Below are 25551 nucleotides of genomic sequence, written 5' to 3'. Positions count from 1 at the left end.
GGAGTCCAGGCAGGAAGTTGATGAAAGTGCCTAAGAAAACAGATTGTCCCAACAGGTGGACAGAATGAACCAACAGTTGAGAGAGGAAGGCGGCAGGCGACTCTAAAAATTTAATGTCCAGGCAGGAGAGTGAGCCAGCACTGCCAGACTCCTGAATCTCCAGGGCTAAGAATTAGCCAGGGGCATAGATACTGGAACTACCTCTCCTCGTCTACACTGCTGCCATGCAGGGGAGGGTCCAAGAGGTAGGGATTCCGAAGCCAAACCAGAGAATCAGATCACCAGCCAGGTATTGTGGATGGACCAAGTTAAGGAGAGAGAGCCAAGCCTGATGTAGCAGAAGAGAGGAAAAACTAAATGGGGATACCCAAATGGGGTCAGAAATAAATCAAATGAGAGCCAAGAATAACATGTCCTCTTCCAAGTTAGGGGTTGTGTCTTATCTATCTCTGTGTTCCTATACCTAGCGCAGAGCTGCCATGTAGTTGAATTAATTTTTTTTTTTTAAATAAATGGCTGGATGTAGGGCTGATCCCAAAGCCATAAGTATCAAGTGGCTCAAGCCACAGAGTTAAGGGTTACAGGGCCTGAGAAATCAAATCAGGCCAACTTGCTGTGTTAGATGACTGTGAAGTTCATCTGGAAGCATGTTGAACTAGTGGCAAGGAGAGCATTACAGTCTAGAGAGAACAAAGGCACGGGGTGAATAACAGCAACAATAGCACCTTATAATTCTGCAGTGTTTTCAGGTTCACAAAGCGTACTCACATACCTTATCTAGTACATCTGATATGCCCAACCTCCTGCAATATCCAAGAGTGAATTAGATGTGCTCCTTGTCCTCAGACCGTGCTTTTTTTCTTTAAGTGCCAATCAGATGGAGTAGAAGCCAGTGGATTGTTTACCTATAACACATGTGGAGTGGGAAGTCAGAAGGCCAATAGAAGAAAGCTTGTCTCCAGTCGAAAGCCAGCTGTGCAAGGAGCCCTGGTGGATGATGGACCAGGAAGCTAGAATAAATATTGAACTTTCATTTAAAACACTGTGCTGGTGTAGCTGTCGCCATTGTGATGGGGAAGCTGCGAGGGCTAAATATTTACACTTTCTAATTATTCCCACCAAACTGCTGGATGCCCTCATTCTACTATAAGTTATATATGGTTTGTTTATTTGTTCATGTTCGTTCATTCATTTCATTTACTTTCTTTCTTATTTTTAAAATGTATCAGTTTGGGAAAGAGGTTGCGGGAGGAAGAGGGGCAAACAGAAACTGAGTAAAGATTCTCTTCCATCTCAGAGAAAGGAAGTAAAACCACAGGTGGAAAGTAGAGGTAGAAAAAGTGCTGACTGGCTTCTAGATCTTTTACTCACGGTTGTATTTTTTTTTAAAACTCTTTTTATTTTGGAATAATTTTAGATTTACCAAAATGTTTCAAAGATAGTAAAGACAGTTCCCGTATATCTTTCACCCACCTTCCTCTAATGTTAGCATCTTACTTAACTGTGGTATGTTTGAGAAAACTAAGAAATCGACATTGGTACAACACTATTAATTAAACTTTACAATTTATTCAGTGTCACTGGTTTCTCCACTATTGTCCTTTTTCTGTTGCAGGATCCAATCCAGAATACCACCCTAAATCCGGGATGATTTTATCTCAGGTTTCTTGTCTAAGTACATCCGCAAAGATCCTATTTCCAAATAAGTTCGCATTGTGAGATACCAGTGGACATGAATTTTGAGGGGACACAATTCAACCCAATACAACCAGTATGAACTCACGGATATTTATTTTATCTTTTGAATTATAATCTATTTATTTGTTTATTTCCTCAAATTATTCCAGCTTTGGCCATTGGGAGCTCTTTCAGTTTAGCATTTGTGTCTTTTTGACATTGTCCCCATCTTTCCTTTTCTTTGTTTCTCTTTTCTTTCCTTTTCTCTGTCTCTATCTCCAGTTAGAACACTATTTCCCAAAGTTACTTAAATCGGTTCCTGTCTCTCTGGGTGTATTGTAGTACTTCCTTACTTCCTGACTCTAAAAGATGCTCCAGGATCATCTTGTATTTTTCCTGTTCCAGCCTGAGAATCAGCCATTTCTCTTGATTCCTTTTATTGGAGAAAGTAATTTAGAAATAAGTATCCAAGTGCTGGATGTGTTTGTTGCTACTAAGGTGTTGCTGCTTCTTGGCCCTCTCTGCAGACAGGAAATGTATGTATGTGTGCTAACTCATGTATACACATTCTCTATGTATTTCTGTATCTACAGATCTGTATACTTATTAAAATAAGTGAGTTCTTACTGATATCTCCAACCCTAATCCAGCACCCTAAACTCTAGCCTCCACCACAGCTAAATTCTAACTTCTTTCTCTGACAGTGAGAAATTTGTCTTCCATTATCCGCAATGTATTTACTTATCTTTTCAGCCCTAGCATATACATAAAGCAGTTTCAGAATTACTAACCTGTACTTCTGTGAGAAATAAATTTTTCAATGAGAATAGAGTGCTTTTGTACAATTCTTTCTGTCTTTAGCCTTATAGTTTTCAGTTAAGACACTTTCCCAAAGTTACTTAAGTCAGCTCCTTTTCTCCTCACTCCCCTTCAGTGAGGTTATGTCATTTGCAGTACAGTTAAATTCATTTGTCAAAGTCTGCATTACATTCTAGGATCCCCCAATATCCTGGTTGATTTTTTTAACCCATTTCCCGTTTGCCTGGAGAATAGTCACTGGCGGCTGCAGCATTTACCCTGAGATAACTCACAGATTACAGCCCTAACCTTCTCCCCAAACTTTCCCATGAAATATCTTGCTTTTATCATTACGTGCTCTAGTACATCGATAGTATTCCTAACTTGGAAGAGGACAAATGACATCCTTCTATTTATAGCATTCTGTTTTTAGTAGAGGTATTTCCATTTACAAAATATAGTCATTCTCGATTGCTGAAAATGTCAAATTCTAGAAAACGTAGCATTCCTACACGTGATGTTAAATTAACACTGGCGGAGAGCTGTACTTTTTTTTCTAAATGGAAAAAGTTTAATAGACTTCATTTTCATCAGTTTTAGGTCCCCAGTGAAATTGAGCGGAAGATACAGAGATTTCCCATGTATCCCGACCTTGCACATGCATAGTCTCCCCATTATTAACATCACTCACCAGAGTGGTACATATATTACAATTGATGAACCAAGTGTGGGCACATCATATTCACCCAAAGTTCATAAGTTTACATTAGGGTTCACTTTTGTTTTTCTATATTCTATGAATTTGGACAAATATAAATGGCATTTATTTACCACTTTAGTATCCATATAGAGTATTTTTACTGCCCTAAAAACTGTCTATGCTCTTCTCTTTCTCCTCCAGGCCCTGGAAACCACTGATTTTTTACTCTCCTCATTGTTTTATCTTTTCCAGAATGTCGTGTAGTTGAAATTATACATTATGTAGCCTTTTCAGATTGGCTAATTTTCTTCCATGTCTTTTCATGGCTTAATTGCTCACTTCTTAGTGCTGAATAGAATTCCGTTGTCTGGATGTGACAGTTTATTTATCCATTTACCTACTGAAGGACATCTTGGTTGCTTCCAAGTTTTGGCAATTAGGAATAAAGCTGCTATAAACATTTGTGAGCAGAGTTTTGTGTGGACATAGATTTTCAGCTCCTTTGGGAAATGCCAAATAGTGTGATTGCTGAATCGTATGATAGAGAATGTTTAGTTTTGTAAGAATTCCAAGCTGTCTTCCAAAGTAGCTGTACTATTTTGCATTCCTATTAGCAGCAAAAGAGAATTCTTATTGCTCCATCTCCTCATCAGCATTTGATGCTGTCAGTGTTTGGGGTTGGCCTCATTGTAATAGGTGTGCAGTTGTATCTCATAGTTATTCAAATTCGGATTACCCTAATGGCGTATGATGTGGAACATCTTTTCATGTGCTTATTTGTCATCTGAATTCCTCTTTGGTGAGGTGTCTTTTAAGGTCTTTGGTCCATTTTTTAATTGAGTTGTTTGTTTTCTTATTGTTGAGTTTTAAGAGTTCTTTTATATATTTTATAAATAGTCCTTTATCAAATGTATCTTTCACGAATATTTTCTCCTCGTCTGTAGCTTGTCTTTTTATTCTCTTGACAGTGTGTCTCATGGAACAGAAATGTTTTATATTAGTGAAATCTAGCCTATCAATTTTTGTGTGTGTGTATGTGTGTGAATTATGTCTGTGGTATTGTATCTAAAAAGTAATCGCCAGATCCAAGGTACTGTAGATTCTCTCCTATATTACTTTCTAGGAGTTTTATAATTTTGAATTTTACATTTAGCTCTGGAATCCATTTTAAGTTAATTTTTGTGAAAAGTATAAGGTTTGTGTCTAAATTCCTTTTTTTTTTTGCATGCTGGTGTCCAGTTATTCAGCACCATTTGTTGTAAAGACTGTCTTCTCCATTGTATCCTTTGCTCCTTTGTCAAAGATTGGCCGACTATATTAATATGGGTCTATTTCTGTGCTCTCTATTTTGTTTCATTGATTTATTTGTTTACTCTTTTGCCAGTACCACACTTTCTTGATTACAGTAGCTTAATAGTAAGACTTGAAGTTGGTTAGTGTCTGTCTTCTAATTTTGTTTTTCTCCTTTAATATTGTGTTGGCTCTTCTGGGTCTTTGGCCTCTCCATACAAACTTTGGAATCAGTTTGTTGATATCCACAAAATAATTTGCTGGAATTTTTATTGATATTGCATTGAATCTATAGATCAAGTTAGGAAGAACTGACATTTTGGTAATATTGAATTTTCTTACCCATGAACACGAACTATCTCCCCATTTACTTAGTTTTTTATTTATTTCTTAAGAGTTTTGTAGTTTTCCTCATATAGAACTTGTACATATTTTGTTCGATTTATACCTAGGTATTTCATTTGTTGGGGGTACTAATATAAATAATATATTGTTTTTAATTTCAAATTCCATTTGTTCATTGCCGTTATATGAGAAAGCAATTGACTTTTGTATCTTAACCTGCTATAATCATTTATTTGTTCCAGCATTTTTTGTTATTGATTCTTTTCTACATTTTCTGCATAAATGATCATATTATCTGCTAACAAAGGTAGTTTTTCTTCCTTTCCAGTCTGTATACTTTTTCTTTTCTTTTTGTTTGTTTGTTTGTTTGTTTTATTGCTTTAGCTAGGACCTCTAGTATGTTGTTGAAAAGCACTAATGACAGGAGTCATCCTTGCCTTGTTCCTGATCTTTGTGGGAAGGCTTTGAGTTTCTCATCATTAAGTATGATGTTAGCTGTAGGTTTTTTGTAGATGTTCTTTATCAAGTTAAGGAAATTCTTCTCTATTACTAGTTTTCTGAAAGTTTTTTTTTTTTATCATGAATGAGTGTTGGATATTTTCAAATATGTTTTCTATATCTATTCATATGTTCATATGAATTTTTTTCTTTAGCCCATTGATGTGATAGATTTATATTACTGATTATTGAATGTTGAACCAGCCGTGCATACCTGAGATAAATCCTACTTGGTCAAAGTGTATAATTTTATATATTTTTGGATTTGGTTTGCTGATATTTTGTTGAGGACTTTTGCATTTGTGTTTACAGAGTTATTGGTCTCTAGTTTTCTTTTCTTGTAATATATTTGTCTGGATTTGGTAATTAGGATAATGTTGTCCTCACAGAATGAGGAAGGAAGTATTTCTTCTGCTTCTATCTTCTGAAAAAGATTTTAGAGAATTGGTATAATTTCTTACTTAAATGTTTGATACAATTTAGTGTATCCATCTTGGCCTAATAATTTTAATTTTAGAAGATTATTAATTATTGATTTAGTTTCTTTAATAGACATAGTAGACCTATTCATATTCTTTCTTTCTTAGTGTGAGTTTTGGCATAGAATTCTATGCCCATAGAGTTATGGGCATAGAATTTTTTATATTATTACTTTACTATACTTTCATTTTATGGGATCTGGACTGTTGTCTCCTCTTTCAGTCCTCTCTCTACTTTTCTTAGTTAGCTAGGCTAGAGGCTTTCAATTTTATTGATCTTTTCAAAGAATCACCTTTTGGTTTTGTTGATTTTTCTCTGTTGATTCCTTGTTTTGTTTCCTTGATATCTGCTCTAATTTTTGGTATTTCCTTCTGCTCATTTTGGATTTAATTTGCTCTCCTTTTTCTAGTTTCCTAAGGTGGAAGCTTAGATTATTGATTTTAGATTTTTTCCTTTTCTAATATATGCATTTAATGCTATAAATTTTCTTCTAAGTGCTGATTTCTTTGCATCCTATAAATTTTGATAAGTTATGTTTCAATTTATATTTAGTTCAAAGTATTTTTAACTTTCTCTTGAGTTATTTTTTTTATCCCATGTGTTATTTAGCAATATATTGTTTAATCTCTATATTTGAGGGGATTTTCTACCTGTCTCTCTGTTATTGATTTCTAGTGTAATTCCATTGTTGTCTGAGAACAGGCATGGTGTGATTTCTATTCTTTTATATTTATTAAGTTCTGTTTTATAGCCAAGAATGTGGTCTATCTTGGTGAATGCTTAATGTGAGCTTGCAAAGAATGTATATCGTTTTTGTTGTATAAAGCCGTCTCTAGATGTCCATTATATCCAGTTGTTTGATAGTGTTGTTGAGTTCAACTATGTCCTTGCTGATTTTCTATCTTCTTGATCTGTGCATTTCTGACAGAGGGTTGCTGAAGTCTCCAATTCTGGTAGTGAATTCATTGGTTTCTCCTTGCTTCATATATTTTGATTCTCTGTTATTAGACACATACACATTAAGAATTGTTGTATCTTCTTGTAGGACCTCTTTATCATTAGGTAATGCCCCTCTTTATCTCTGATAACTTTCCTTGCTCTGAAGTTTGCTCTGTCTGAAATTAATTTAGCTACTCCTACTTTCCTTTGATAAGTGTTAGCATGGTATATCTCCATTCATTTACTTTTAATCTGTCTGTATCTTTGTATTTAAAATAAGTTTCTTGTAGACAACATATATTTGTTTTTTGATCCATTCTGACAATCTCTTTTATTTTGTATTTTTCCTTTTTTTGGCATATGTAACCATTTATTGTTTTAATAACTTAAAAAATTTTTCAATTACATTTGGCATACAATATTATACTAGTTTCAAATGTACAACTAGTGATTAGACGAAGTGATCCCCTGATAAATCTAATACCCTTCTGACATCATACATAGTTATTATAGTATTATTGACTATATTTTTTATGCTATAGTTTATACCCCATGACTACTTTGTAACTGCCAATTTGAACTTCTTAATCCCTTCCTTTTTTTCACCCACTTTCCACACTCCCTCTCATTTGGCAACCATCAAAATGTTCTCTGTATCTATGAATTTGTTTCTGTTTTGTTTATTTATTTATTTTTTAGATTCCACATGTAACTGAAATCATATGGCATTTGTCTTTCTCCAATTTACTCCACTCAAGACAAAACCCTCTGGGTTCATCCATGTTGTTACAGATGGCAAGATTTCATTCTTTTATAGCTGAGTAATATTCCATTATATGTACCACTTCTTCTTTATCCATTGATTCATCGATGGACACCCAGGTTGCCTCTGTATCTTGGTTATTGTAAATAATGCTGTATTGTATGGGGTCCTAACTCCCAGGCCACAGACTGTTAGGTACCAGTCCGTGGCCTGTTAGGAACTGGGCCATACAGTAGGAGTTGAGCAGCAGACAAGTGAGCAAAGTTTCATCTGTATTTGCAGCTACTCCCTAGCACTAGCATCACTGCCTCAGCTCTACCTCATATCATCAGGTATTAGATTCTCATAGGAGCACTGATCTCTGGTACCAACAAGGTTGAGGACTGCTGCTGTATTGAACATATAGATTCACATGTCTCTTTAGAGTAACGTTTTAGGTTTGTTCAAATAAATACCCGGAAGTGGGATTACTGGGTCTCTCTTTGTCTCTTGTCATAGCCCTTGTTTTAAAGTCTATTTTGTCTGGTATAAATATTGCCACCCCAGCCTTGTTTGTTTGTTTCCATTTTCATAAAATATCTTTTTCTATCCCTTCTCCCTCCCTGCCCCCATCTGTGCTTGTCTTTTGATCTGGAGTAAGTCTCTTGTAGGCAGCGTATGTAAGAGTCTTGTTTTCTTACCCATTCAGCCACCCTATCTTTTGATTGGAGCATTCAGTCCATTCACATTCAAAGCAATTGTTGATAGATATGTTGTTACTGCAATTTTATTATTCATATATATATATATAATTTTTTTCCCTTCTTCTTAAAGAAATCCCTCTAAATTTCTTATAATACTGGTTTGGTGGTGATGAACTCCTTTAGCTTTTTCTTGTCTGGGAAGCTCTGTCTGTCCTTCAATTCTAAATGATAGCTCTGCCGAATAGTGTAATCTTGGTTGTAGGTCCTTGCTTTTCATCACTTTGAATATTTCCTGACAATCCCTTCTGGTCTACAGAGTTTCTGTTGAGAAACCAGCTGACAGTCTAATGAGAGTTCCTTGTAGGTAACTAACTGCTTTTCTCTTGCTGCTTTTATTTTTTGTCTCTATTTGTTTTTAACATTTGTCTTTAATATTTGGCATTTTAATTATGATGTGCCTTGGTGTGGGCCTCTTTGGGTTCATCTTATTTGGAACTCTCTGCAGTTCCTGTGCTTTTTGTCTATTTTCTTCACCAGATTAGGAAAATTTTTCATCATTTTTTTCATATAGATTTTCAATTCCTTGCTCTCTCTCTTCTTCTGGTACCCCTATAATGTGAATGTTGGTGCACTTAATGTTGTCCCAGATGCCCCTTAAATTGTTCTCGTTTGGGAGAGGGGATTCTTTTTTCTTGTTGCTGTTCTGATTGGGTATTTTCTGCTACCTTATCTTCTAAATTGCTGATTCAATCCTTTGCTTTTTCAATCTACTGTTGATTCCCTCTAATGTATTCTTCATTTCAGTTATTATATTCTTCATTTCAGTTATTGTATTCTTCATTTCTGACTGGTTCTTTTTTATATTTCCTGTGATTATTTTTATGTTTTCTATCTCTTTGTTAAAGTTCTCACTGAGTTCACCTACTCTACTCTAAGTTTATTGAGCATCCTTATAACCAGTGTTTTGAATTCTGCATCTGGTGGATTGCTTGTCTCCATTTTGTTATTTTTTTTTTATTTTTTTTTTTTAGAGCTTTGTTCTGTTCTTTCATTTGGGACATATTTCTTTATCTCCTCATTTTGGCTGCCTCCCTTTATTTGTTTCCATATATTAGGTAAGGCTGCTATATCTCTCAGTCTTAGGAGAGTAGTCTTATGTAGTAGGTATCTTGTGGGGTCTAGTGGTGCAGTCTTCCCTAGTCACCTGAGCCAGGTGCTCCAGGTATATCCCTTGTATGGATTATGTGTGCTCTCCTGTTGTAGTTGAGCCTTGGTTGCTGTTCGCATGTCATTAGGAAGGACTGACTCTTGGACTCATTCGTGGTGAGGACTGGCAAGTGAAAGGCTGATCCTATGGAGCAAGATTCGCTTTAACAGGGCTCTGGTGCCTGACCAGTTTACCCTCTATGTGTGTCATCCTCAGAAGCAGCCCCCAGTGGTGCTCTGGCTAGGTCACAAGACAGCCACCAGGTGTGCTGGCCCTGGGGCCTCCTGAGAGGGGCCCTGATACAGGCCAAGTTCAGCCATAGTCTGTGCCCTGCCTGGGGCCACCTGGAAATCCACAGATGGGTTTAGAGATATCTTGAGAGGCCAACCCACAAAATGAGGCTGGCTGCCACTAGTGCAGAACTTGGGGCTGCTCAGCAAGAGGCATGGGGCATGCTGAGGCCAGATGCTGCCTGTTTGGATTTTGCGAACCTTTGAGAGATTTTAAGAAAGTCCACAGCATGAGCCAAAACAGGTCATTTGTATGGAAAAGCCACTGGAGGCAGCCTAGGTGGGCCCATAAGTTGAGAGTGGCAGGGTCTAAGGGAGTGTCAGAGCCAGGCAAATGGTGTTAGCCAGGTTGATGGAGACTTAGCTATGTCAACTGCCTGTGTCTGCATACCAAGATGGGGAAGGACTCAACAAAGAGACAGTAGATTCTGCCTGCACTTCTGTTTAAGAGAAAGCTGCCCCTCCAGCCCTCACCCTGCAGCCAGAAACCCAGTTCCTCCCTGTATGTCCATGGCACTGTTCAAGCTGCTGCCCCAGCACTGGAGCTCAGAGTGAATGAGTCCATCAGTGAGTAAGTCTGTCTGCGGGCCCCTTAAGAGGAATGTCTGCAACTTCAGCCACCCTCTGTCTCACTCAGCCACAATCTCCCCTGGCTTTACAGCCAGAAGTTATAGGGACCTCTCTTCCCAGTACTGGAACCCTGAGCTGGGTAACCCAGTGTGGGGCTGGGAATTCCCTCAGAGTTAGGGGAACTTCACAGCTGTGACATTCCTCCCAATTCTCAACTGCCACCCGTGGTATGGGGACTAGCCCTTTCCATATCTCTGCCTCTCCTATCAGTCTCAGTGTGGCCTCTTCTATATGTCCCCAGTTGTGGGACTTTTGTTCAGCTAGACTTTCGGCAACTCTCAGTGATGGTTGTTCTGTACTTTAGTTGATGTGATCATGAGAGTAATTTTAATGTGGTCATGAGAGAAGGCAAGCATAGAGTTTTTTTTCAACAATCTCTATCTTTTAATTGGTGCCCATTGACATTTAACATGATTATTAATATAGTTGGACTGAGCCCATTGACATTTAACATAATTATTAATATAGTTGGACTGATATTTAGCATGTTATTGTTTTCTATTTGTTATTCTTATTCTTTGTTTCTATTTTTGTCTTCCACACTTTTTCTGCTTTTTTGGTTTAAATCAGCAGTTCTCAACCTTTTTGTCACCAGGGACCTGTGCTCTTATGAGAGTCTAATGCCTGATGATCTGAGATAGAGCTGAGGAGGTGATGGTAGTGCTGGAGAGTGGCTGCAAATACACATAAAGCTTTGCTTGCTGGCCTGTCACTCACCTCCTCCTGTGTGCCTAATAGGCCATGGACTGGTACCAGTCTGCGGCACAGGGGTTGGGGATCCCTGGTTTAAATTAAGCATTTTTTATGAACCCATTTTCTCTTCATTTTAGCATACGTTATACTACCTTTTAAACTTTTTAAAATACTTGCTCTAGAGTTTGCAATATATTACAACTAATCCAAGCCCACTTTTGAATAACACTATATCACTTTATAGGCAATGCAAGTAACCTTATAATAACATAAGTAATCCTAATTTTTCTCTCTTATTCCTTGTATATTTGATATTATTTAACTTTTATCTTTTTAAATTTTAGAAAAATTTTAAATTGAGAATAAGAAAAATAAGTGTTTATTTTACCTGTGCTTATTCCTTATATGATGCACTTCCTTATCTACATAAAGATTTGAGTTTCTAACCATGTTATTTTCCTCCTCTCTGAAGAACATCCAACATTTCTTGCAAGGTAGGCCTATGGGCACCAAATACTATCAATTTTTGTTTCTGTGGGAAAGTCTTTATTTTTCCATCACTTTCGAACGGTAATTTTACAGGATATAGAAATCTAGGTTGGTGGGTTTTTCTCTCTCAAAACTTTAAATATTTAACTCTACTCTCTTCTTTGCAAGGTTTCTGAAGAGAAGTCAGTTGTAATTCTTATTTTTGATCTGTAGGTAAGGTCTTTTTTTCCCTCTGACTTATTTCATGTTTTTTCTTTATTTCGATTTTCTGTAGTTTGCATTTTGGCATTTATTCTGCTTGTTACTTATCATCATTCTTTTTTTTTTTCCAGCAATGAACTCATTATTTTTTATTCTTTTTAAAAGTATTATTATGGTGACATTGGTTAATAAAATCCAATAAATTTCATGTATACAATTCAACAGTAAGTCTTATCAGGGTTCTTTGAACTTCCTAGATCTATTATCCGATAACTAGGGGGAAATTCTCCATCATTATTGTTTCAAATATTTCTTCTGTTTCTCTCTTTCTTTTCCTCTGGTATTCCCATTATACATAATTTACACCTTTTGTGGTTGTCCCACATTTACTGGATATTCTGCTCTGGGTTTTTTTTTTCAGTTTTTTTCCTCTTTGATTTTCAGTTTGGTTTATATTGAGAGATACTCAATCTCAAAGATTCTTTCCTCACCCATGTCCAGTCTACTGATAAATCCCTCAAGGGCAGTCTTCATTTCTGTTACGGTGTTTTTGACCTCTAGCATTTCTTTTTGGTTCTTTCTTAGAATTTCCATCTTTCTTCTTACATTGCCCATCTGTTCTTACATGCTGTCTCTTTTATCCATTAAATCCCTTAGCATATTAATCATAGTTGTTTTAATTCTCAGTGTGATAATTCCAACATCTCTGCCATAACTGAGTCTGATTGTGATGCTTGCTTCATCTCTTCAGACTATATTTTTGCCTCTTAGTAATAATAGTTGTGTTCTTGGTAGCTGGGCATGATGTACTGTGAAAGGAATCAAAATAAATCAGCCTTTAGTAATGTGGTAGTAAGATGAAAGGAAAGGGGAAGTTTTACGATTAGGACTAAAATCTTTAGTGAGCCTTTGCCTCTGGACTGTAAACTTCACAATTTTTTAAATTTTTTTCCCCTCTTTACAGGGGACAGGATGGCTAAAGTGGGCTGGAGGTAGGTATTTCTCTCTCCCAACCTGAGGCTCTGATAAAACTCTAGCAGGCTCTGGTTAAATGGTTTCACTTGAAGGCAGACCTTATTAAGAACAGAGTGCTCTGGTATAGTTCAAAATGGTTTCTTTTACTCTCTCCTCGCCAGAAGCATGAGGGGATTTTTCTCCTTCGTTCAATGTGAGAATCTGGTAGAGCTCCAAGAGGTAAAGCTCACAAAAATGTGAGAACCATCTAATGACTGGGTTCCCTGGAGTTTTTATCTCTCAGACTTGTCCACATGAACCTCTAGCAATTCATCAATTACATTTCAGGTTTTCCTATCTGGGCACTGGTTTTCACAGAAGTTTCTTTTCGTGGATTTCTACTCCAGTAAGTTATGATTCTCTGTATTCACCTGTCTTTCTTTCCAATTTTGAGAGTAGCATTTTACCCTGTAACCTCATTTCTCTTATAGATCTAAGAAGAGTCATTGATTTTTTTCAGTTTTTTACTCTTAAGACAAAGAGGTAACTTCTAAACTTCTTTCATGCTAGCCCAGAAATGGTCAATCTTGAGTTTAAAAAATTTGTATGTAGTAAAGTTTATTTTTTGTGGTGTACAGGTCTAGGGGCTTTGACAAATGCAGTCAGGTCACCATCATCCCAATATCATACAGAACAGTTCCATCACCCCAAAAAACTTCCCCTAGCACAACTGTATTTTAGTCTGTGAGATGCACAAATTGTTTCTTAAAGATCCTACTTCAAGTAGGTAACCTTCAAAAAGAGTAGTTTCCAACCCACTACTGAGGACATCATTTGCTATAAGATACACAATCATTTTATTGCTTACAGTATAACATGTGGGGTGGCACTTTAAGAGGATGCAGGAAAGGAATGAAGTTGTAGGATGCTGAATAATATTTTATGGCAAAATGGAGCTATCTCTGAAGGCATGGCTTTAAACCAGGGCTTGTTAACAGATTATAAAAGAATTCTTTCCCCACCTTGTTAACCAGTCAACTGCTTCTTTCCCACATTTTTCCCTACTGCAGCAGGAGATCAGAGAGGATGTTCTCTCTCTGGAAATTAACCAGCCCAAGATAAAGACTCACAGACATTGACATTTGAAGGTCAATAAGCAGTTTCTAAAAGTGAAAAATAAAGATATACCAGGATAAATATTCCAAGTTTTATAGTACCGTGTGACTTTTTAAACTACACACATATTACCTTGACTAAAATAAAATACTGAAAAAAGAGACAGCCTGGAGAATCCTATTTTGTTTGGCATTATCAAACAATTAAGTTGATTTCCCAGATAACTGAAGTTTTTATCTGAAAGCCATACTTTTTTTTTTTACTTTTTATTATGGAAATATTTGAATGCATATAAAAGTAAAGAGAACAATATGGAGAATTCCCATATACTCATCATCTAGTTTAAAGAGTTATTTTTTAAATCTCCGATATTGTTTATCTGTTTGTTTTTATAGAGAATTTTAAAACAAATTTCAGACATCATACAATTTGTCCCCAAAATACTTTATATCTATCTTAACAAATAAAAAATTAGATCATTTGTCTTTTAAGATTTCTATAATATTTTATTTGCTTGATTCTTTTTGTGTGAGTGCTGCTACTTAAATTTTTCCTCTCTTTTCATTTGCTGTAAATTTGTAGAGATGAGATCCCTAAAGAGGGTAAGAACAAGTAGATTCAAGTTCATGTTGCATTACATTAGGAGGCACATCATATCTGGTTGTCCATTCTTACTGATGTGAAGTTGATCCATTATGACATTTCCCATTAGCCTTAATGGTTCCACTGTCCATTGATACCACATTAGTTCATTCAACATTACCAAATGCCATGCCTTCTACATGTGTCGACTGGCATTCTTCTATAAAATAGAACTTTATCTCAACTATTTAGATATCCTGGGAAAAGCAGTATAAAAGCTTAATACTTTATCAATTTTTGGAATAATGAATTGGTGCCCTAGCAATTTCCAAAGGCACCCAATAAAAGTTGTTTGTGGCTTAATTTTAAAGGATCATATGGACTTAGGTTTTTAAAATAAACTTCATTGAAACATAATTTACATAAACTATACTGCACTCTTTTATATAAACAACTGTGTAACCTACTATGTAACCATTACTACAATCAGGATACAGAACATTTCTATTTCCCCCAAAGATTTCTCATGTTCCTTTGCAATCGTCCATCCCCTCCATTTCCATCTTCAGACAACTGCAGATCTTTCTTTCACTATTAATTAGTTTCGCCTGTTCTAGACTTCAGTATAAATGGAATTATACTATACTCCTTGTTTCTGGCTCCTTTCACACAGCATAATGTTTTTGAGATTCGTCCATGTTACATGTATCAATAGTTTGTTTCTTTTTTTATTATGAACAGTATTCCATTTCATAAATATGCAATAATTTTTTCATCTATCTGTTGCTGGGGGTATGTTCAGTTTTTGGCTATTACAAATAGAACTGCTATAAACATTTGCATTTGAGTCTCTTTGTGGAAAAACGCTTTCACTTCTCTTGGGTAAATATTTAGGTATAGAATTGCTGAGTCGTATGATAGGTGAATATTTATAAGAAAACGACAAACTTTTTCAAGAGGTTGTACTCTGGCACTCCTACCAGCAATATATGAGAGTTTCAATTGTTCCTTATCTTTGTCAACTCTTGGTTTTGTCTGTCTAGGGGTATGAAATGATATCTCATTGGAGTTTTAAGTTGCTCTTCCTGACGAATAAAGTTTTGAGTGTCTCTTCATGGACTTATTGGCCATTTATAGATCTTTTGTGAAGTGTCTGTTCAAATCTTTTGCTCATTTTTATTAGACTGTCTTCTCATTATTGAGTTGTATATTCTGGATATGAGTCCTTTGTCTTATATATGGATTGCAAATATGTTCCCTGAATTCATAGATGTTTATATATTTGATGTATTTCAGTCCATTGCAGTCATTATTCTTTTTCATTTTCCAATTGTGCTATTTTGAAGATAAATTTTTTTTAAAAGAAGAGATATTTGAACCAGTTTGTATGGGAATATGTCAGAAATCCATCCCTGTGGTTTTTAAACAAAATCTGTTGAGCCCACACTTTAGATTTTTTTTTGATAAATCATGAGTGTCGTCTTATAAATACTCATGATTCCCTTTGGGTCTGATGAGGGAGAAAATGCTGACCACATCTTTAATAAATGACGCCACATCACTGTGGGATATGACTCTAAGGAAATAAAATTAGTTTTATAACAAACATGCCAGAACTTCTTAAACATAATGTAACTTGTTCTTCACAGAATTTAAGAGACTATCAACCTATTCCAAAGAGGTCAATCGCTGCAACTCAGCACATTTTTGAACTCTTCTTTGGATGGCCTTCAGATTCCATTTAGGAGTCTAACAAGAAAATCAACTTGTACCCTTCAACCATATTTAAAAGCTCTTTAAATAAGAGACTTGACTCTGGGCCAGGCACAGGACTAGATGCTTCAAATCCATCATCACATTTAATCTTACACACATACTGGGGGATGGGCATAATTAGCTCTGTTCTACAGATTATGAAACTGACATTGACAAAGATTAAGCTACATGCCTAAGGCCACACAGTCACCCAGTGACAGAAAGCACACTTAAACCTGGTTCTTACTGCCCCTTAGGCTGTTCTCATCACAATATACCATAACACCTCCAGTCATTTTTACTGCTTTACTGGTTTAAGAAAAAATGGAATCTACTTTAAGTGCAGAAGACTTGCAAAGTGTAGCTTTTTATATATTATGGATTCCAACGTGTATTTGGATGAGATTTCAAAAGCGTTTTTAGCAATGTCAGTTTCCAGAATAAGTGACCAGTCTCCCACAGCAACTGCTTTAGAGAGGCCAAGAGCAAGTCTTTCTCAGTGTCACTAACTTATTACTTTCATATCCTCTTTTCCACCTTTTCCTTTCTATTGCCATCAGCTTTTTCTCCTGCAAATGTTTCCTGGTATCTCTAATCTAATGTTTTATCTCCATGTTTGTAGGAGAGGGCTTGAACAGCTACAGATATTCAGATATCTGTGATCCCTGTCGACACTAAGAGACCTTCTGTGTAGTCTGTGGCCTGATTTTGAAAGTGCCTTAGTTTGAGAGTTCTCACCTGTTTTGAAGTTTTTTATTTTCAGATAATTGTAGGTTCACATATATTTGTAAGAAATAGTAGAGCGATCTTACATACCTTTTGTCCAGGTACCCCTAGTGGTAACATCTTTCAACATCATGGTACAGCAGGTCCTTGAATAATGTTGTTTAGTTCAATGTCATTTCATTATAACATTGATGAGATGCCGTAGGAACTTAGCTCTTGTTTATGTCAATTAACATATATCAGTTTTGATACGTCATTTCACTTAAAGTCACAGAAGTTATGGATGATGTTAACTGAGAATTTACTGTACAATATCACAACCAGGATATTAACACTGATACAGTAAAGATACAGAATATTTACACTACCATAAGGATTTTTCATGTTGCTTTTTTATAGCCACGTGCTTTTCCCTCTGTCAACCACCTACTGTTCATCCCTGGCAACCACTAATCTTTTCTCTATTTCTATAATTTTATCATTTCAAAAAAATTATTATGAATGGGGTCATACAGTATGTAACTCTTTGGGATTGGCTTTTTTTTTTCACTTAGCATAATCTCTGGAGGTTGATCAAGGGGTTGTTACATACACAGTAGTTTGTTCCTTTTTATTACTGAGTGGTAATAAAAATTTTATTCCATGGTACAAATGTACCAGTTTGTTTAACCATTCACACAATGGAGGACATCTGGTTGTATCTAGTAGAGGCTATTACAAATAAAGCCTCTGAAAACATTTCCATGCAGGTTTTCGTGTGACCATAGTTTTCATTACTCTGGGAGAAATACCCAGGAGTAAAATTGCTGGGATATATAGTAGTTGTATATTTAATTTTTCTTAACTGCCAAACTGTCTTCTAAAGTGGCTGTACCATTTTATATTTCCTCCAGCATTGTCTGAGGGATCCAGTTTTTCTGCATCATTGCCAGCATTTGGTGGTGTCATTTATATTTACATATTATTTTGTAATACACCTTAAAATTTGGAAAAGGTTTAGATAGAAAAGTTACAAAGAGAGTTCCATGAAAGCAACTGAGAAATGACGAAGAAATTGAGTTCCTCACCCAGTTTCCCCTGCTGTTAACAGCATACATCAGTGTGGTGCCTTAGTCACAAATGAGGAGCTAACATTGACACGTTACAGCTCCGTGGTTTGTTCAGATCTCGCTAGTTTGTCCGTAGCATCCTTTTTCTGTTTGAGGCTTCCACCTAGGGTATCATGTTACTTTTATTTGTCATGTCTCCTTGGCCCTTCTGGTCTATAACAGTTTCTCAGACTTTTCTTGTTTTTGATGACCTTAAAAGTTTTGAGGCTTGCTGGCCAGGTATTTTGCAGTATATCTTTCAATTTGGGTTTGTTTTGTTTTTCTCATGGTTAGACTGGGGTTATGGAATTTGGGAAGGATTACCACAAAGGCAAAATGCCATTCCCATCACATCATATCAAAGGTACATGCAGTCAACATGACCGATGATGTTAACCTTGGTCACCTGGGTGAGGGGGTGTTTGCCAGGTTTCTCCACTGTCATTACTCTTTTTATCCCCTTCTCGTATTTTACTTTTTGAAGGCAAATTCTTAGCACAGCCCATACCCACAAAGTTGGGACTTAAGCTTCACCTCTTTGAAAAAAAAAGTATTTACATAAATTATTTAGGATTCTTCAGTCCTATTTTTAATTTTAACCATTCCGATAGGTATGTAATGATATCTCATTATGATTATAATTGCATTTCTGTAACGGTTAATGATATTGAACATCTTTTCATATGCTTGGTTACCATCTACAATCCTCTTCTGTGAAGTGTCTCTTCATGTCTCTTGACCATATTATAATTGGATTTTTTTTTTTTACCATTAAGTTCAGAGACATTGTTTTTAATACATTTATACTAGTCTATTTTCAGATGCAAAGTTTGCAAATATTTCCTCACCGTCTGTAGCTTGTCTTTTCATCCACTTAACAGGGTCTTTCACAGAGCAAAAGATTTTGATTTTGATGAAGTCTAATTTATTAGTTTTCCCTTTGTGAATTTCCCTTGTGAATCATATTTTTAGTGTCAAGTCTAAGAACCTGCCTAAGTGAGATGGTGAAGATTTTCTCCTCTATTTTTATCTAAAAGATTTGTAAAAGACTTACATGTAAATCTATGATTCATTTTGAGTTAATTTTTTTGTATATGGGGCGAGATGTAACTCGAGGTTCATTTTTATGTCTATGGATATCCAGTTGCTTCAGTATTTTTTTTTGAAGGGACTTCCTTTCCTTTAATTGAATTGCTTTTGTAACTTTATCAAAAAGAAATTGGACATACTTTTGTATTTCTGTTTCTTGGTTCTCCATTCCATTTCATTCCATTTATCTTTGTTTATCTTTCTACCAATAGTACATAGTTTTGATTACTCTAGCTATATAGTAACCTTAAAATTGAGAGAGTGATCGCCCCACTCTATTCTTGTGTTTTCAAAATTGTCTTAGCTATTCTAGTTTCTCTGCCATTCCATTTAAATTTTGAATAATATTGTTTATATGCACAAAAAATTTTGCTGAAATTTTTATAGAAATTTGGGAAGAATTGACACCTTTACTGTGTGGAATTTCTAATCCATATTCATAATATGTCTTATTCTTTCATTTCTTTGCTCAGCATATTAATTTCTTTGCTCAGTAGAATTTTGTACATATTTTGTTAGACTTGCACCTAAGTAATTTGTTAAGTAAGTGTAAATGGTATTGTAATTATTAATTTTGGTGTCGACAGATTTATTGCTATGATATAAAAATATAATTGATTTCCATGTGTTTATCTGGTATCCTGCAACTTTGCTGAATTTACTTAGAAAATATTTTGTAAATTGGGATTCTCTCTGTAAACAGACAATCATGTCATCTGCAAATAGAGGCAGTTTTATTTCTTTCTTTGTAATCCATATATCCTTTATTTCCTTTTCTCACCTCGTTACATAGGCTAGAACTTCCAGTGAAAAACAATGCTGAGAGTGAACAATGTTGCCTTGTTCCTGATCTTAGGGAGAAATCATTTAGTCTTTTCATCATTAATTATAATGTTAGCTGTATGTTTTTTAAAGATGTTTTAGATAATAGACAATTAGTTGCTCATTTTTTATTGTACAATTCAGTTATTGTTGGCATACAATAATATATTAGTTTCAATTGTACAACATAGTTATTGGAGATCTATATAACTCATTAAGTGTTCACCCCACTAAATCTAGTACCACTTTTCCCCCTTACATTGTTGACTATTTTCCTTATGCTATACTCTATAACTCCATGACTATTTTGTATCTATTCATTTGTACTTTTTAATCCGTTTACACTTTTTCACTGTCCCCCCAACCCTCCCTCCCATCTAGTAGCCCTCAAAATATTCTCTGTATCTAAGAGTTTGTTTCCATTTTTGTTGTTATTGTTGTTTATTTTGTTCTTTAGATTCCACATATATATGAAATCATGTGGTATTTGTCATTTTCTATCTGGCTTACTTCATTTAGCACAATGCCCTCTAGGTCCATCAAGGCAATATCTTTTGCCATCCCCTTCCTTTCTTAGTCTGTATGTGTCTTTTAATCTGAAGTGAGTCTCTTATAGGCAGCATATGTAGGGGTCTTGTTTTCTTATCCATTCAACCTCCCTATCTTTTGGTTGGAGCACTTAATTCTTTTCCATTTAAGGTACTTGTTAAAAGACATATAATTATTATTTCCATTCTTCATTTGTTTTCGATACATAGTTTGTTTTTGTTTTTGTTTTTTGTTTTTTGTTTTTGTCTGGGAAGCTCTTTATCTATCCTTTGACTCTAAATGATAGCTTTGCTGGATAAAGTATTCTTGGTTGTAGATCCTAGGTTTTCATTACTTTGAATATTTTGTGCCAAACCCTTCTGTTCCTGCAGAGTTTCTTTTGAGAAATCAGCTGCCAGTCTTATAGGTGCTCCCTTGTAGGTAACTAATTGCTTTACTCTTGCTGCTTTTAAGATTCTCTCTTTGTACTTAACCCTCGGCATTTTAATTATAATGTATCTTGGTGTGGGTCTCTTCAGGTTCATTTTTTGGGTACCCTCTGAGCTTCCTGGGGTTGTATGTCTATTTCCTTCACCAAGTTAGGGAAGTTTTCCATCACTATTTCTTCAAATATAATTTCAGCTTCTTGTTCTCCCTCTTTAGATATCCTTATGATGCGGTGTTGTTACCCTTAATCTTATCCCATAGGTTTCTTAAATTTTATTATATTCTTGGTTACTTTTTTCTTGCCATTCTGTTTGGTTGTCCTTTGCTTCCCCATCCTCTATCAGTGGTTCGATCCTCTTCTTCATCCACTCTGTTGATTCCCTCTAATATACTCTTCATCTTAGATCATGTATTCTTCATTTCTAACTGGTTCCCTTTTATAATTTCTATTTCCATTTTTGTTTTTTTATCTCTTTGTTAAAAGTTCTCATTGAGTTCATCTACGTTTTCCTTAATTTCATTGAACATCTTTATAACCAGTGTTTTGAACTCTGCATCTGTAGATTGTTTGACTCTATTTGTCCTTGATCTTTGTTCTGTTCTTTCATATGGTTTCTGCTTCTTTGTCTTCCCATTATGACTGCCTTTCTTTGTCTATTTTTATGTACTAAGCAAAGCTCCTAAGTTTCCTGACCCTGTTAGCATGGCTTTGTGTAGTAAGGTCCAGCAGTGCAGTCCAGAGAGGGGTTCAGCTACAGGAGAAGTTTAACCCCAGCCTGTGCCCCTCTGGGGCCACCTGTTAAGATTCAGCAAGCAATCCACAGATGTTGTGCTTATAGTTGCCTCAAAAAGTCATGCCAGAAAGTAAGGTCAGCTACCACCACTGTGTGAGTCTTGGAGCTGTTCAGCAAGTGGCACAGGACTCACCAAGGACACAACTGGATGTGGCTTGGGTAGGGACATAAGTTGGGGGAGGCAGAGTTTCAGGGAATTCTCTGAGCAGAGTGACTTCTGTTATCCAGGTTGATGACGTCTCAGCTATGGCTGTGCCTGCATTTACACACCGGGAGTGGGGAGGGCTCAACAGAGGGAAAATGGATACTGCCAGCACTTCTGCCCATGAGAGAGCTTTGCCTCTGGCCCTCACTCCAACTCAGTGTCCTCCGAGTAGTTGACCCAGTGCTGGTGCTTAGAGTGAGCAAGTCTGTCACTGCTGAAGTCTCATCATGGGCACGGCCCCTTAAAGAAGCATCTGCAGCTGCCACAGCCTCTGTCCCACTCAGCCACTGGGAACTCTCCTAACTCCAACCATTGCAGGGTGATTTCTTATTTCTCTCCCTAGTTGTATGGCTTCTGTTCATCTAGTCCCCAGGTGACTCTGCTTGCTGTTTGCTCCGTGTTCCCATCACAACTTCGATGTGGTCGCAAGAGGAGATAAATGAAGGTTCCATCATCTACTCCATTCTTTCAAATTTTGAATTCTGTCGTGATAGCCTATGTTTCACGCTCAATGCCTTCTTATAGCCTGGCAAGGATATAAGTTTGGTTCCCCATACAGCCTTTACTGGCCTGGATGGAGATGGGGCTGCAGTTTTTCCTGTGGCTTTGAATAGAGTAGAACAATTGTTGACTAAAAGTGTTTTGTATTATTAGACCGCCCCTTTCCTTGTCTTTTGACTAGAGAAAATAGGTTTTGTTGGGGACTTTGTCTATGTCCCTTGGCGTTTGCAGATTACCAGCTTCTTCATTTCCAAGTCTGGGATCTATGAGGCTAATAATAACAAAACAACAACAACAACCCAGGGAACTCTCCACTGTGTTGTTACTTGGGTCCACAGTTCTTAGCATGTCTGCCTTCTTCTCTCCACCTTTCAGAATCTTCTTGTTTTTGTTTTGTATATAGTGTCCAGGGCTTTTCATTGTATTTAGTGGGAGAAATAGAGAAAAGCACATTTCCTCCATTTTCTAGAAGTGGAAGTCAAGGCTTTTCACTTTTAAGTAACCTGATTGATGTTTCGTAGGATCCCTTACATTTAGGAAGCTTACAGTTGAGGGGAACACAATTAACACACATTAACTAGAGATCAATATAAGACAAAATTTAATTTAGGACTAACTTGTCAGTATCAATACAATAAGGATTCAGAGGAGAAAGGGAACAAAGACAAGGCAAACATCTGTATGTTCATGTATAGAGTAAAATGTTTGTTTGGATAGTCAACAGAGTACTCTTGCACACTGGAGGTTTGAAAAAAAGGTCCAGAGGCAGATAGTCTAAGGCCAGAATGGCCGTTCTTCTACATCTGGAGGTTTGAAAATTAACTGATAATTATATGACTTATTTAGTTCTTTTAATTTGTATAGACAGGACTTATTTCCATGATATCACTGCAGTACTCAATTCTATCAATTTATTTAGTAGGTTTGTTCAGAGATTAGTATCACAGTGAATCACATTACATAAACGATGCATTACATGGTCCAATGTCCCCAGGTGGACTGAGGCTCTAAGGACACAATGCCAAATTCCAGATGTGTAATGACATCTATTTTAAGATAGAAAATTCACCAGTCTTCCAGGTATATCCAAAGAAATATTTTGATCTGCTCTGAACTTGCAGAGGTCTAGGTTTTTTCATTTTTATTCAGGTATGTTGGCATTGTGTTCAGTATGACCTCGGTTTCACATAACTTTGAGGTATAAAGGATGTGTGCGCTGTTAGCATAATGTGGGGTGTGGCTTTAATCAGGGTGAATGGAAGGGTGTGTGCTTGGCAGATGTACTCCTCTGGGGCCTCTTGGCTTCCTTCTCACCTTTCTGCTGCCTCCCTCTGCACTCTTCCTCTCTCTGATGCTTCGTGAAAAGGGTAGAAATTTTGAGGACCTTCAGATCAGCGGGCCTCTCTTTGGACACGTGCCTCAGTGTAAAAGCTCTGATGAACTGTTTCAAACTGCAAAATGGTAACTGCAATACCTGTAGCCTTACCCCAGCCAAAAAAAATAGTGCTGGGAAGATTTAGAAAGATACTCACTTTGGTTAAGGAAGCTATAGCTGACCCAGAAATTAAAACATGTGTATTCTCATGACTTTCTTCAGCAAATACTATTCCTTAGGCCTCACCTTACCTATCTATAAATCTTACATTCTTGCAACTATCTTGTATGGATAAAAGAGACATTATTGGTAAAGTGTATTTAGTTCCTAAGAGAATAATCGTGTGGGTCTACCACATAAAGACAATAGTATAGGATAAGATTGTATCCAGTTAGGAATTGCATTCACTTAATAACAGAAACCTTGCAAAAAAGCAGCTTAAATAAATAGGTTTATTTTTTCTTATGTAAAAGAGGTCCAGAGGCAGATAGTCTAAGGCCAGAAAGGCCGTTCAATAATGCCATTAATATACCAAGCTCCTTTGTCATTTTACTTCATGATCCTTAATATAGTACCTCTATCCTCAAGACAGCCTCCTGGTCACAAAATCGCGATTGGAACTCCAGCCACCACTTTTACACTGTATACATTAAGAAAGTGAAGAGAAGAAGCAAAAGGCCTGTTGTGTAGGAACTCTCCTTAAGCCTCACCAAGGACTTCTACTTATATCTCATTGACCCACATGATTCCCTGTTTTCAGGTAGGAATGGGAAATGGCATTTGTTTTGCCTGAGCCCAGCCCATTGTCACACCTACACTCAAACAGGATTGTTAGTAAGGAAGAAGGGAAAAACGAATATTTGGTAGATAACTGCAACCTCTGTGGCACACACAAAAGCTACAAATTACCCGAAGGCTTTTTCGCTTTAGTTAAGGATTTCAGATATTCACAAAATTGAAAGCAAGTGTCCATATCCATGGTCAAATTATTTAATTCAAAGCAAGAATATTCTCAAGTTGCCGGGTCACCGGGAAAGTCCAAGAATTCAAGTGGCTGAATTAAAGTCAGAAAATGTTGGTGCTTTTTCTTGAGTTCTCATTTGTCCTGAGTTGGTTCAACCCTAAACATAATTTCTAATAATATTAACATATGTTATTTACATCACAGTTTGCCATACAAAGCACATTCGCGGTCACGACCCCATTTACTCCTCTTCACACACAGTGGAATGGGGTGGATGGTATTATCTCCAATGTGCGGGTGAAGAAGATAAGACTCTGGTTTAAAATGACTGGCCCGTGGTCACACTGTTGTAGGGCTAGAACTCCAGGTCTCTGACTCCAAACTCCAAACTCCTTCCTTTACACTATCTATCTAGTAACACTGTATATCCATGTATGTTTTCTAATGTAATAAACATACATGTGTCTCTTCAGTCTCACTTGATGCCCTGTGGGGAAGATGGAAAGTTCCTTTCATTGCCATTTTATTGCTGTGGAAATCGAGGTCACAGTTATCAAGAAGGGGAGCTAGGGCTGGAACCCTCACAGCAAACCCACAGCAAAGTCTTTTATACTGGACGACTCCTCAGAAAGGTGGGCGTCCCTCATGAGGAGGCCCTTATCCCAAGTTCGCACTGGCATATGGGCTCTTGGGTGCTCCACACAGTCTGGGGGGCGGGGTCCCTCTACCCTCCCTGCCTGCCACCAGGCCCTGAGCCCCCTTGCCCTCTCCGCGGGCCCCCACAGGGTGCCCCAGTGGCCTCGGCGTAAATCACATGAAGGAAGGGGAAATGTTCCTGAAGGATTGCCCTGAGAAATGTTTTCTTTTCCCAGGAGATATATTTGACACCAGATAAAGGGGCCGTGTGGAAAACAAACTCTCC

Source organism: Pteropus medius, unplaced genomic scaffold (genome assembly GCF_902729225.1).
Source record: "Pteropus medius unplaced genomic scaffold, Ma_sr-lr_union100, whole genome shotgun sequence".
NCBI classification, from domain to species: domain Eukaryota; kingdom Metazoa; phylum Chordata; class Mammalia; order Chiroptera; family Pteropodidae; genus Pteropus; species Pteropus medius.
Note: the sequence above shows the minus strand (reverse complement) of the source record.